This window comes from Bos taurus, chromosome 8 (genome assembly GCF_002263795.3).
Source record: "Bos taurus isolate L1 Dominette 01449 registration number 42190680 breed Hereford chromosome 8, ARS-UCD2.0, whole genome shotgun sequence".
Classification (NCBI taxonomy): Eukaryota; Metazoa; Chordata; class Mammalia; order Artiodactyla; family Bovidae; genus Bos; species Bos taurus.
In genome coordinates this window covers 108,489,795-108,504,098 of record NC_037335.1, presented here as the reverse complement: position 1 = coordinate 108,504,098, position 14,304 = coordinate 108,489,795, and positions in this window count along the sequence as shown.

Sequence of the window (14,304 nt, the reverse complement as noted above, 5' to 3'; positions counted from 1 at the left end):
TCCCTTATCTCTGCCTGGCCTGAACCTTAGCACTACTTTTCCTTCTTTCTCTTGGGCAAAGCTATAGGGCAAGTCAATTCTTTGTTACACAGGAGGTTGCCTTATTCAATTAAAAATGATAGAAACCAGCTATTGTATGATTCTCTTGTATAGGAGAACTGCACAAATGAGTCTGCACAAAAAAAGTCTAATTTATGCCTCAATTTTAACTTAGCATCACAGAACAGGCCACATACAGGGGCATGCCGTATAGGGTGGCAAAAGGCACATGGGAAGAGGAAAGGAAGGAGAAGAGATTTGATGGGGCTTAAAAATAAATACTATGAAAATGCTAGTTGTGGTTTGGTTGTGCAAACTGGTGCTGTCCATGTTGCTGTTCTTCCTGGAGTCCTATAGCCGTAGAGAAAGCAAAGGTGTTTCATTCTCTTCTCTCTCCCCTCCCACCTCCTCCTCCTGCTGCTTCTTTTTATTCTTGCACCATCTCCTTCTCCTCCTTCATCTTAGCCCTCCCCTTCTTTTTCTCACTTATCTGGTCATTGATATTGTAAATATTTTCCTATTTTTCCACACTGCCTTAGCTTAGCATGGTTTATAATAACCCCTAGGGTGTTTTGCTGGGGAAGACAATGGCAACCCACTCCAGTATTCTTGCCTGGAGAATCCCATGGACAACAGAGCATGGCGAGCTACAGTCCATGGGGTTGCCAAGAGTCAGACATGACTGAATGACTAACACACACACACACACAGGATGTTTTGCATCTGCTTTTTAATTTTACAAAATTCAGTTTTTTTGTTATGATGAAGACAATGCTTGCTAAAACTAAACAGAATGGAAGTCTACACAATGGAAAGTAAAAGCTCTTCAGTGATGTCACCCCCAGGGAAGCACTGTTTCAGGTGTGGTTGGGAAGTAGTTTGACACTTAGCAGCTCTGTTCTGACTTCCTTCTACTTGGGTTCATGTCCCAATTCTACCACTCCCAACCTGTGTGACTCTGAGCAAGTGACTCAACTTCTCTGGGTCTCCATTTCTTCAAGTGAAGAACTGGGATTCAGTATAACTACTTGTCTCTGTGAATTGCTTATAAGGGTTAAGTGAGATGATATACATTAGCCCAATGCCCAACCCCAAAAGACAACTCCTTCATGTTAGCTAATCCGGTAGATCCTTCCAGAAACACAAATGCATATGAACAACTAGTTAAGTCCATGTATTGTATATGCAGCATTCTTTATTCCCCTTAAAAGAGCATGTGGGACACTACTGATGTCTACAGATATGAGCTCATACTTTCAACAGTCCACTTAAATGGACAAAACCACTCAATTCTTCACCGATAGTGATTGAGAAGGTATTCTTTTATTGGTTTTCTTTTGTAAGCAATACTGCAGTAGATGTCAGAGCTTAGACATTTGAAAGGCTCCTCAGCTGTATCATGTAAGCAGTCTATTTGTTATGTGAAGGCCTCCTAGGTTGCACGGTATTTGAAAAGATGAGGGAAAGATTCCCATCCGTTGCTTTGCTTGGACTTTCTTTCCACGATTGGGTCTTCCATGGCAGTTCATCCAGGAAAGGTTCATTTAGACCTCCTGTGTGCTTGAAGATGGACCTAGCATGCACAGTTCTGTGTGTGGAGACCTCAGGCTGTGATGGAGGAATGAGATGTATAATTAATGTAGATACGATGGGGGTATTGTGGCACCAAACACAGCAGAAACTAACAAATTTGAAGTTATCTCCCAAAGTTTGAGGAAGCCATTGCAATTTACATTATTATTACTCTCAGTTCAGTTCAGTCGCTCAGTTGTGTCTGATTCTTTGAGATCCCATAGACTGCAGCACACCAGGCCTCCCTGTCCATCACCAACCCCCAGAGCTTGCTCAAACTCATGCCCAACGTGTCGGTGATGTCATCCAACCATCTCATCCTCTGTTGTCCCCTTCTCCTCCTGCCCAAAGTCTTTCCCAGCATCCGGGTCTTTTCAAATGAGTTGGTTCTTTGCATCAGGTGGTCAAAATATTGGAGTTTCAGCTTCAACATCAGTGCTTCCAATGAATATTCAGGACTGGTTTCCTTTAGGACTGACTGGTTTGATCTCCTTGCAGTATGAGGGACTCTCAAGAGTCTTTTCCAACACCGCAGTTCAAAAGCATCAATTCTTTGGTGCTCACCTTTCTTTATAATCCAACTCTCACATCCATACATGACTACTGGAAAAACCATAGCTTTGACTAGAAGAACCTTTGTCAGCAAAGTAATGTCTCTGCTTTTTAAAATGCAGTCTAGGTTGGACATAGCTTTTCTTTCAAGGAGCAAGCGTCTTTTAATTTCATGGCTGCAGTCACCATCTGCAATGACTTTGGAGCCCCCCAAGATAACGTCTCTCACTGTTTTCATTGTTTCCCCATCTATTTGTCATGAACAGATGGGACTGGATGCCATGATCTTAGTTTTCTGAATGTTGAGTTTTAAACCAACATTTTCACTCCCCTCTTTCACATTTATCAAGAAGCTCTTTAGTTTTTCTTTCTGCCATAAGGGTGGTGTCATCTGCACATCTGAGGTTATTGATATTTTTCCTGACAATCTTGATTCCAGCTTGTGCTTCATCCAGCCCAGTGTTTCTCATGATGTACTCTGCATATAAGTTAAATAAGCAGGGTGACAATATACAGCCTTGAAGTAGTCCTTTCTCTTTTTGGAACCAGTCTGTTGTTCCATGTCCAGTTCTAACTGTTGCTTTTAACCTGCATACAGATTTCTCAGGAGGCAGGTCTGGTATTCCCATCTCTTTAAGACTTTTCCATAGTTTGTTGTGATCTACACAGTCAGAGGCTTTGGCATAGTCAATAAAGTAGAAATAGATGTTTTTCTGGAACTCTTTTGCTTTTTCGATGATCCAGTGGATGTTGGCAATTTGATCTCTGGTTCCTCTGCCTTTTCTAAATCCAGCTTGAACATCTGGAATTATTGCTCTATAAACAAATAAATGACACAGGTTTGACTCCTGGGTCAGGAAGATCCCCTGGAGTAGGAAATGACAACCTGATCCAGTATTCTTCTAGTATGCCTGGAAAATTCCATGGACAGATGAGCTTAGCAGACTACAGTCCATGAAGCTGCAAAGAGTAGGACTCGAGTGAGTTGACTAAGCATATACATAAATGTCTTTGGGTTTTGGTTTATTCTTAATACATTATTTCTTTCCTTTTTGGAAAAAGCTATTTGGCCTCAGGATCCCCTGAAGCCTGAGGATGACCTGGGTCTACCTGGGTTTATCTATTTCTTATTCATTCCCTGTCTCCCTAGCATTCCATTAACAACCACAGCAAAAGGGTGTTATTAGTGACTTCTGATTTTTTTTTTTTTTACTTTCAGCTACTCAACTCCCAGGTGCTCAGGGAAATATTTCCCTGAAACTTTTCTATTTCAAAATATCACAGGCCAGAACCACTGAGATTTGGGTCTGCAGCAGCAGCCAGGAGGAAAACCAGAGAAAACAATAAATGGAGAGAGGAAAGAAAGAGCTGACATTTCCTTCAGGACTGAATAATGTATTTGAAAGCTTCATTTTGCTGTAGATTGAAAGGGGCTTAAGGTGGAAAGAGGTGAGAAGGAGAAGGAATGAGAGAGATAGAGGGACATATAAGTCCCAAGAGGTGGGCACTGCAATCTAGAAAGTTACTCTCAACCGAGCTTCATTCTAAAGTTCACCACTGAATTATGTGCTGCATGTCTGGAGACTCCGGTGCTCTCATAACACCTGTAATAGAATGTGATGGCTACGAGATGATTCTTCCGTTTGGGGACTTATTGCAACCTGTTCAATTTCCCTGTGTTTTCTTTCTTTCTTTTGTTTTGCTTTCTTAAACTTCTAATTTAATTCCCCATCAACTTTTTCTCATGTGTATTAGTTGCTCAGTTGTGTCCAACTCTTTGTGATCCAATGGACTGTAGCCTGCCAGGCTCCGCTGTCCATGGACTTCTCCAGGCAAGAGTACTGGAGTGGATTGCCATTCCCTTCTCCATCTGATCGTTCCAACCCAAGGATGGAACCCAGTTCTCCTGCATTGCAGGCAGATTCTTTACTGTCTGAGCCACCAGGGTCTAGAGGTTCAGTAAATGCTTGCTTACAGCCATGTGAATATTTCTTTCCCATAACAGAAATTATATAAAAAATAATGGGAGTACATCAACTCGACACTAAAAATGCTTTGGCTACTATATGAACTTTGTGAAACATGTATGCTTTGCTTTATCCCAAATGATCATCTTTGAAAGTGTATGAATAGAGTCTGCACATACCTAGACTGATTATCATGCATTTTATAGAAATATACATGAAATAAACTGTGAACATGTTCTTTTAAAATTTTTTTTCTGAGGTGGATGCAAATTGCAGTTCAGACTTCTGTAAACTTCTTAAATAGCTTAGAATATTTAAAGAAAAATATGAAGTCACCAATTAAATTTTAACGGCACTCAAAATAAGTTGCAAGATAGCAATGCAAAGTAGATGAAATTTTTTGTTAACATTTGGCACAATTGCTTAAAGACCTACGAGGGGAAAATGTGATGGTAACCGAGGAGACAGAAAAAGGATAAAGACTCCATATCAACTTCTAGTAAAACCTAGCACATAAAAGATCTTCCAAATACACGGGAAGGAGGGAGAGAAGAGAAAGAAGAGAAGGCATAAAAGACAGAGAGGCAGGAAGGTGAGGAAGAGCAAGAAAAATGAGAGCAGATAGATGAAGGCAAACAATTGCCATTTATTTCTGATGTTACATAGGATGAGAAAGCATTCCAAAGAGCATTCATTGTGTGTGGGTGTTAGGGGGAATCTCTGTGGGGACTCTGAAGAGAAAAATGTCTGAAAATGTGTAAGGTCCTGGCCACATCAAGAACAAAAAATAAACAGGAGTGTTTAAATACCTGGTTTAATTAGCCTGCTTCAGTATCAGCTTCAGTATTCCCAACTTCTCCGGTTACTAAATATATGAACTTGGACCAGTTATTTAACTTCCCCCTTCCTTAGTCCCCTCATATATAAAAGGGGAATTACAATACCTAGAGCCCTAGAAAGAATGGAATGATGTAATACCTGCTGAGAGTTTAGCACAGTCTCTGCAGAGTAATGCCCCTTATTGCTGCTATTATTATTATTATTACTACTATGATGATTACCCTTTTGGAAAACACTGACTCAATATGTAGATGGAAACCTAAATAAATATATTTATTCCTTTTGCCCCAGCAATCCCTCTTCTGGAAATGGATCTCAAGAAAATAACTCAACCAAAGGATAAAGCTAAGTGCTCATCACCATAGCATTAGCCATAATTGCCCCCAAAAGGGAGCAACTTAAATGTCCATCAATAGGGGAATCATTTATGGTGAATTATGATGTATCAACATAATAGGGTATTATGCAACCATTACAATGATAATTATGATAATGTAATATCACAAACAAATGCTTACAATTTACCGTTAAGTGAAAAATACATAGATGATATATAAGTACAATTGCAGCTTTGTAAAAATATGCATGCATATTGGCAAGTCTTTGCATCTTATGTGCAAAAAATGAGAATAATTATGTATGTATGTTCATGTAAAGACATTTTTGCTTTCTATAAATTGTTTTTTTAATATTGTTTTGGAACCCTCTATTTAATAATAAAAATGTGCAGCAGGAGATGACTGTATACAAAGGTATTGCATGTTATAACTCACATTGGTGAATTAGTGGTGCAAAAGGCTTTGCTTATAGACATGCATACAAGGGCTTTGGGACATTTGTGTGGGCAATAATTATAAATAATGAGCAAATAGGTAATGCTGATATAACTTTTACTATGTGCCAGGTACTATAGCCTGAGTGCTTAATTCATTTTATATGTTGAATTTTCATAATAACACTGTTTTACAGATGAGAAAACTAGGGCACAGTGTGGTTAAGTAACCACATAGCTATGTTAAGTCACATGCTACTGAATGGTGGAATGGGATATGAATCTAGGCCGCTTCATCCCCAAACCCGTGCTCTGAACCGTCACGTGCCCTGCTATCAGCCAGGGGCAGCTTTGCAGGTGCGTGACCAAGTGCAGTCACACCACACACAGCCCCACTGGGGAGGATCCTCTGTATGGGTTAGAAGCTCTGCTGCTGTCTTGAAATGCTCGTATTTTATGTTTGAGTCTGTGTTTTGTGAGATAAGTCAGATGGGATGATGGAGCATGCACTGAGGGCATAGAGACACTGCTCACATGGGGTTCCACCTTCTTGAGATGTGTCCCCAGACTCCACGCTCCAAGCCTGGGGCCCTGAGCCCTGCTCAAACTCTCCCTCTCAACCCGCACCTCATGGACACTGCCACCTCTGTCAAGGAGAGTGAGCAGATCTCAGTGATAGAGCAAAGGCTGAACTGCATCATCATCCTCTGTCCACAGCGGGGGCCAGTCTGTGGTCACCAGGCAGAGTAGGGTGTGGGAGCAATGCTGGTGGCCTCCTGGGGTGAGGCAAGGCACTGGGCATCTTGCCTTGGCTTGCTGTCATTGTTATGCATTCAGTGGGCAACTTGGCAGCAGCCTCTTGCCCACCCCTGATCCAGGCACTTAATATGTTCCTATTGTTATTAGAGGTTGCGATCTCTTGGGGTGCTGCCCATGGGTTGGGGTAATGAACCTCTAGGAAACAGAGATTCACTTTTCTGCCCTGACCAAGGCCCAACTATCTATTTTGCACAGGTTTCCACAGGTTATATAGTTGACTTTCATTCTGCTATCATTTTATTAGAAACAAAATACAACACCCCAAAACATAAATGCAGTTAAAATAGAGACTCCAAGCCTTGACCTTAAATCAGAGGGTACAAAACAGCAGAGAATCATGGAAATAATGTTTCTGCCAGTGGCCTGAGATCATGTTCTGTAGAACTTTATTTGGCTGATAGGACTTCATTCACAGGCAGGAGTTAGATGAGTTGCAGTTCAGTTCAGTTCAGTTGCTCAATAGTGTCCGACTCTTTGTGACTCCATGAATTGCAGCACGCCAGGCCTCCCTGTCCATCACCAACTCCCGGAGTTCACTCAGACTCACGTCCATCGAGTCAGTGATGCCATCCAGACATCTCATCCTCTGTTGTCCCCTTCTCTTCCTGCCCCCTAATCCCTCCCAGCATCAGAGTCTTTTCCAAAGAGTCAACTCTTCGCATGAGGTGGCCAAACTCCAAACTGGAGTTTCAGCTTTAGCATCATTCCTTCCAAAAAAAAACCCAGGGCTAATCTCCTTCAGAATGGACTGGTTGGATCTCCTTGCAGTCCAAGGGACTCTCAACAAGGGAGTCTTCTCCAACACCACATTTCAAAAGCATCAATTCTTTGGCGCTCAGCTTTCTGACAGTCCAACTCTCACATCCATACGTGACCACTGAAAAAACCACAGCCTTGACTACATGGACCTTTGTTGGCAAAGTAATGTCTCTGCTTTTCATTAAGCTATCTAGGTTGGTCATAACTTTCCTTCCAAGGAGTAAGCATCTTTTAAATTCATGGCTTCATCTCCAATACCAGAGCTCTTAAGCCAGGCTTTTGCAGAGACTGTGTCATCAAGGAGTGATGTTCCTCTCTGGTTCACACACATGCATGTCACCATCTCCCTCTGATTGGAATCCAGGCAGGTGCGCCACAAGTGGGCCACCGGCAAGGCCCTTCACTAGTCACTTTTCCAAAAGGGAAGAAGATCATCTTTTCTCAGGTCCTTCTGAGGAGTAAACCAGGTAGTCTCCATAAAGCAGCGATTACAGTGCCTGGCACAGATAAGCATTCAGCAGACTTAACTTGTTATCCAGGGTTCAGGTCGACACAACATCCTAGACATTGAAGGGAGACTTGTATGCTTCAGATACCAAATGGGAGAGGAGATGTTGAAGCGTGATATTCTGCTGAGAAAGTTTAAGAAGCAGACATTTTAATCTTCCCATGAGTTAAGCACATTATTTATTTACAAACTTTAAACTTTTTATTTTGTATTGAGGTATAGCTGATTAAACTTATTTTTTTCCTTTAGATGTATGCTTTGAATGTGCTCATATATTACTTCACTACAGTGGAAGTGAGAAATAAATTTAAGGGACTAGATCTGATAGAGTGCTTGATGAACTATGGATGGAAGTTTGTGACATTGTATATGAGACAGGGATCAAAACCATTCCCAAGGAAAAGAAATACCAAAGAGCAAAATGGTTATCTGAGGAGGCCTTACAAATAGCTGTGAAAGAAGAGAAGCCAAAAGCAAATGAGAAAAGGAAAGATATACCCATTTGAGTGCAGAGTTCCAGAGAATAGCAAGGACAGTTAAGAAAGCCTACCTCAGTGATAAGTGCAAAGAAATAGAGGAAAACAATAGAATGGGAAAGGCTAGAAGTCTCTCGAAGAAAATTAGAGTTACCAAGGGAACATTTCATGCAAAGATGTGCTCAATAAAGGACAGAAATGGTATGGACCTAACAGAAGCAGAAGATATTAAGAAGAGGTGGCAAGAATACACAGAAGAACTGTACAAAAAAAAAGATCTTCACAATCCAGATAATTAAGATGGTGTGATCACTCATCTAATGGCAGACATCCTGGAATGCAAAGTCAAGTGGGCCTTAGGAAGCATCACTATGAACAAAGCTAGTGGAGGTGATGGAATTCCAGTTGAGCTATTTCGAATCCTACAAGATGATGCTGTGAAAGTGCTGCACTCTACATGCTAGCAAATTTGGAAAACTCAGCAGTGGCTGCAGGACTGGAAAAGGTCAGTTTTTATTCCAATTCCAAAGAAAGGCAATGCCAAAGAATGCTCAAACTACTGTACAATTGCTCTCATCTCACAAGCTATCAAAGTAATGCTCAAATTTCTATAAGCCAGGCTTCAAAAGTATGTGAACTGTGAACCTCCAGATGTTCAAGCTGGATTTAGAAAAGCAGAGGAACCAGAGATCAAATTGCCAACATCTGCTGGATCATGGAAAAAGCAAGAGAGTTCCAGAAAAACATCTACTTCTACTTTATTGACTATGCCAAAGCCTTTGACTGTGTGAATCACAATAAACTGGAAATTTCTGAAAGAGATGGGAATACCAGACCACCTGACCTGCCTCTTGAGAAACCTATATGCAGGTCAGGAAGCAACAGTTAGAACTGGACATGGAACAACAGACTGGTTCCAAATAGGAAAAGGAGTATATCAAGGCTGTATATTGTTACCCTGCTATTTAACTTATATGCAGAGTACATCAAGAGAAACGCTGGGCTGCAGGAAGCACAAGCAGGAATCAAGATTGCCAGGAGAAATATCAATAACCTTAGTTAGGCAGATGACACCACCCTTATGGCAGAGACTGAAGAAGAACTAAAGAGCCTCTTGATGAAAGGGAAAGAGGAGAGTGAAAAAGTTGGCTTAAAGCTCAACATTCAGAAAATTAAGACCATGACATCGTCCCATCACTTCCTGGCAAATGGAAAAACAGTGGAAATGGTGGCAATCTTTATTTTTATGGGGCTCCAACACCACTGCAGATGGTGACTGCAGCCATGAAATTAAAAGACGCTTGCTCCTTGGCAGGAAAGTTATGACCAACCTAGAAGGCATATTAAAAAACAAAGACATTACGTTGCCAGCAAAGGTCCATCTAGTCAAGGCTATGGTTTTTCCAGTAGTCATGTATGGATGTGAGAGTTGGGCTATAAAGAAAGCTGAGCACCAAAGAATTGATGCGTGGTGTTGGAGAAGACTCTTGAGTCTAGTCCTTGACTAGATCCAACTAGTCAATTCGAAAGGAAATCAGTCCTGAATATTCATTGGAAGGACTGATGTTGACGCTGAAACTCCAATACTTTGGCCGCCTGATGCAAAGAGCTGACTCATTTGAAAAGACCCTGATGCTGGGAAAGACTGAAGGTGGAAGGAGAAGGGGGCAAGAGAGAACTAGATGGTTGGATGGCATCTGTGACTCAATGGACATGAGTTTGGAGTTGGTGATGGACAAGGAGGCCTGGCATGCTGCGGTCCATGGGGTCGCAAAAAGTCGGACACGACTGAGCAACTGAACTTAACTGAACTGAAATTAACCAGTCTGTGAGGGAAGAAATTAATATTTTGGACAATTTTTAATGCAGTAAAATGTATATAAAATCTTTATATACATGCATAAAACTGACTTAACTGAGGCATCATTTACAACAGTAAGACCAATGTGCTCATTTTAAGTCTGCAAATTAGTGAGTTTTTACTAATTAATATAAACTTATGACCACTACCTCAATAAAATGATGAAACATTTCCATCAGCCCCCAAAGTTCCATTGTTTGCCTTTCTAGACAATTTCCACCCCCTACTTCAGACAACCACTATTTTGATTTTTCTTACAATAGGTAATTTATCTATTCTCATTTCATGGAAGTGGAATCATACAGAATATACTCTTATATCTAGTTTCCTTCCCTAGAGTTCATTAGAGAAAGAGAACCACTTCTATGTGTATGGAAAGAGACTTTTTGTAAGAATCTGGCCCACACAGTCATGGAGTGCTGACAAGTCCCATGATCTAGTGTGTACAAGCTGGAGACCCAGGAGAGCTGGTGAGGTGGTTCAGAGGACTGAGGACCATTGAGCCCATGGTACAGAGCCCCATCTGCATTTGAAGGCCTGAGAATCAGGAGCACTGAGAAAGAGAAGACTGATGTCCCAGCTCAAGTAGCTAGGCAGAGAATGAATTCAATCACCTCCCACATTTTTTGTTTTATTCAGGCCCTCCATGGATTGGATGAGGCCCATCCACATTGCCGAAGGCAACCTGCTTCACTTAGTCCATCAATCAAACAAAACAAATCTCATTTGGAAACACCATCACAGACACACCCAAATATCATGTTTAACCAGGTATTTAGGTGCAGGAGGGCCTAGAGGAGCTATCCTGTATTGCAGGTCAGGAAGGGCAGCGGTGAGGCGATACCCCTAGTCCAAGGTAAGGAGTAGCGGCTGTGTTTTGCTGGAGCAGCCATGAAGAGATACCCCACGCCCAAGGTAAGAGAAACCCAAGTAAGACAGTAGGTGTTGCAAGAGGGCATCAGAGGGCAGACGCACTGAAACCACAATCACAGAAAACTAGTCAATCTAATCACACTAGGACCACAGCCTTGTCTAACTCAATGAAACTAAGCCATGCCAGTGGGGCAACCCAAGATGGGTGGGTCATGGTGGAGAGATCTGACAGAATGTGGTCCACTGGATAAGGGAATGGCAAACCACTTCAGGATTCTTGCCTTGAGAACCCCATGAACAGTATGAAAAGGCAAAATGATAGGATACTGAAAGAGGAACTCCCCAGGTCAGTAGGTGCCCAATATGCTACTGGAGATCAGTGGAGAAATAACTCCAGAAAGAATGAAGGGATGGAGCCAAAGCAAAAACAATACCCAGCTGTGGATGTGACTGGTGATAGAAGCAAGGTCCAATGCTGTAAAGAGCAATATTGCATAGGAACCTGGAATGTCAGGTTCATAAATCAAGGCAAATTGGAAGTGGTCAAACAAGAGATGGCAAGAGTGAATGTCGACATTCTAGGAATCAGCAAACTAAAATGGACTGAAATGGGTGAATTTAACTCAGATGACCATTATATCTACTACTGCGGGCAGGAATCCCTCAGATTGGAGTAGCCATCATGGTCAAAAAAAGAGTCTGAAATGCAGTACTTGGAAGCAATTTCAAAAACGACAGAATGATCTCTGTTCGGTTCCAAGGCAAACCATTCAATATCACAGTAATCCAAATCTATGCCCCAACCAGTAATGCTGAAGAAGCTGAAGTTGAATGGTTCTATGAAGACCTACAAGACCTTTTAGAACTAACACCCAAAAAAGATGTCCTTTTCATTATAGGGGACTGGAATGCAAAAGTAGGAAGTCAAGAAACACCTGGAATAACAGGCAAATTTGGCCTTGGAATACAGAATGAAGCAGGGCAAAGACTAATAGAGTTTTGCCAAGAAAATGCACTGGTCATAGCAAACACCCTCTTCCAACAACACAAGAGAAGACTCTACACATGGACATCACCAGATGGTCAACACTGAAATCAGATTGATTATATTCTTTGCATCCAAAAATGGGGAAGCTCTATACAGTCAGCAAAAACAAGACCAGAAGCTGACTGTGGCTCAGATCATGAATTCCTTATTACCAAATTCAGACTTAAATTGAAGAAAGTAGGGAAAACCACTAGACCATTCAGATGTGACCTAAATCAAATCCCTTATGATTATACAGTGTAAGTGAGAAATAGATTTAAGGGCCTAGATCTGATAGATAGAGTGCCTGATGAACTATGGACTGAGGTTCATGACATTGTACAGGAGACAGGGATCAAGACTATCCCCATGGAAAAGAAATCCAAAAAAGCAAAATGGCTGTCTGGGGAGGCCTTACAAATAGCTGTGAAAAGAAAAGAACTGAAAAGCAAAGGAGAAAAGGTAAGATATAAGCATCTGAATGCAGAGTTCCAAAGAATAGCAAGAAGAGATAAGAAAGCCTTCCTCAGCGATCAATGCAAAGAAATAGAGGAAAACAACAGAATGGGAAAGACTAGAGGTCTCTTCAAGAAAATTAGAGATACCAAGGGAACATTTCATGCAAAGATTGGCTCAATAAAGGACAGAAGTGGTATGGACCTAACAGAAGCAGAAGATATTAAGAAGAGGTGGCAAGAATACACAGAAGAACTGTACAAAAAAGATCTTCATGACGCAGATAATCACGATGGTGTGATCCCTCAACTAGAGCCAGACATCCTGGAATGTGAAGTCAAGTGGGCCTTAGAAAGCATCACTACGAACAAAGCTAGTGGAGATGTTGGAATTCCAGTTGAGCTATTTCAAATCCTGAAAGATGATGTTGTGAAAATGCTGCACTCAATATGCCAGCAAATTTGGAAAACTCAACAGTGGCCACAGGACTGGAAAAGGTCCGTTTTCATTCCAATCCCAAAGAAAGGCAATGCCAAAGAATGCTCAAACTACCACACAATTGCACTCATCTCACATGCTAGTAAAGTAATGCTCAAAATTCTCCAAGCCAGGCTTCAGCAATACATGAACCGTGAACTTCCTGATGTTCAAGCTGGATTTAGAAAAGGCAGAGGAACCAGAGATCAAATGGCCAACATCTGCTGGATCATTGAAAAATCCAGAGGGTTCCAGAAAAACATTTATTTCTGCTTTATTTACTATGCCAAAGCCTTTGACTGTGTGGATCACAATCAACTGTGGAAAATTCTGAAAGAGATGGGAATACCAGACCACCTGACCTGCCTCTTGAGAAATCTGTATGCAGGTCAGGAGGCAACAGTTAGAACTGGACATGGAACAACAGACTGGTTCCAAATAGGAAAAGGAGTGCATCAAGGCTGTATATTGTCACCCTGTTTATTTAACTTCTATGCAGAGTACATCATGAGAAACGCTGGACTGGAAGAAGCACAAGCTGGAATCAAGATTGCCAGGAGAAATATCAGTAACCTCAGATATGAACATGAAACCACCCTTATGCAGAAAGTGAAGAGGAACTAAAAAGCCTCTTGATGAAAATGGAAGTGGAGAGTGAAAAAGTTGGCTTAAAGCTCAAAGTTCAGAAAACGAAGATCATGGCATCTGGTCCCATCACTTCATGGCAAATTGATGGGGAAACAGTGGAAACAGTTTCAGACTTTATATTTTTGGGCTCCAAAATCACTGCAGATGGTGACTGCAGCCATGAAATTAAAAGACGCTTACTCCTTGGAAGGAAAGTTATGACCAACCTAGATAGCATATTGAAATGCAGAGATGCTACTTTGCCAACAAAGGTCCGTCTAGTCAAGGCTATGGTTTTTCCTGTGGTCATGTATGGATGTGAGATTGGACTGTGAAGAAGGCTGAGCACTGAAGAATTGATGCTTTTGAACTGTGGTGTTGGAGAAGACTCTTGAGAGTCCCTTGGACTGCAAGGAGATCCAACCAGTCCATTCTGAAGGAGATCAGCCCTGGGATTTCTTTGAAAGGAACGATGCTAAAGCTGAAACTCCAATACTTGGCCACCTCATGTGAAGAGTTGACACATTGCAAAAGACTCTGATGCTGGGAGGGATTAGGGGCAGGAGGAGAAAGGGACTACAGAGGATGAGATGGCTGGATGACATCACCGACTCGATGGACATGAGTCTGAGTGAACTCTGGGAGTTGGTGATGGACAGGGAGGCCTGGTGTGCTGCGA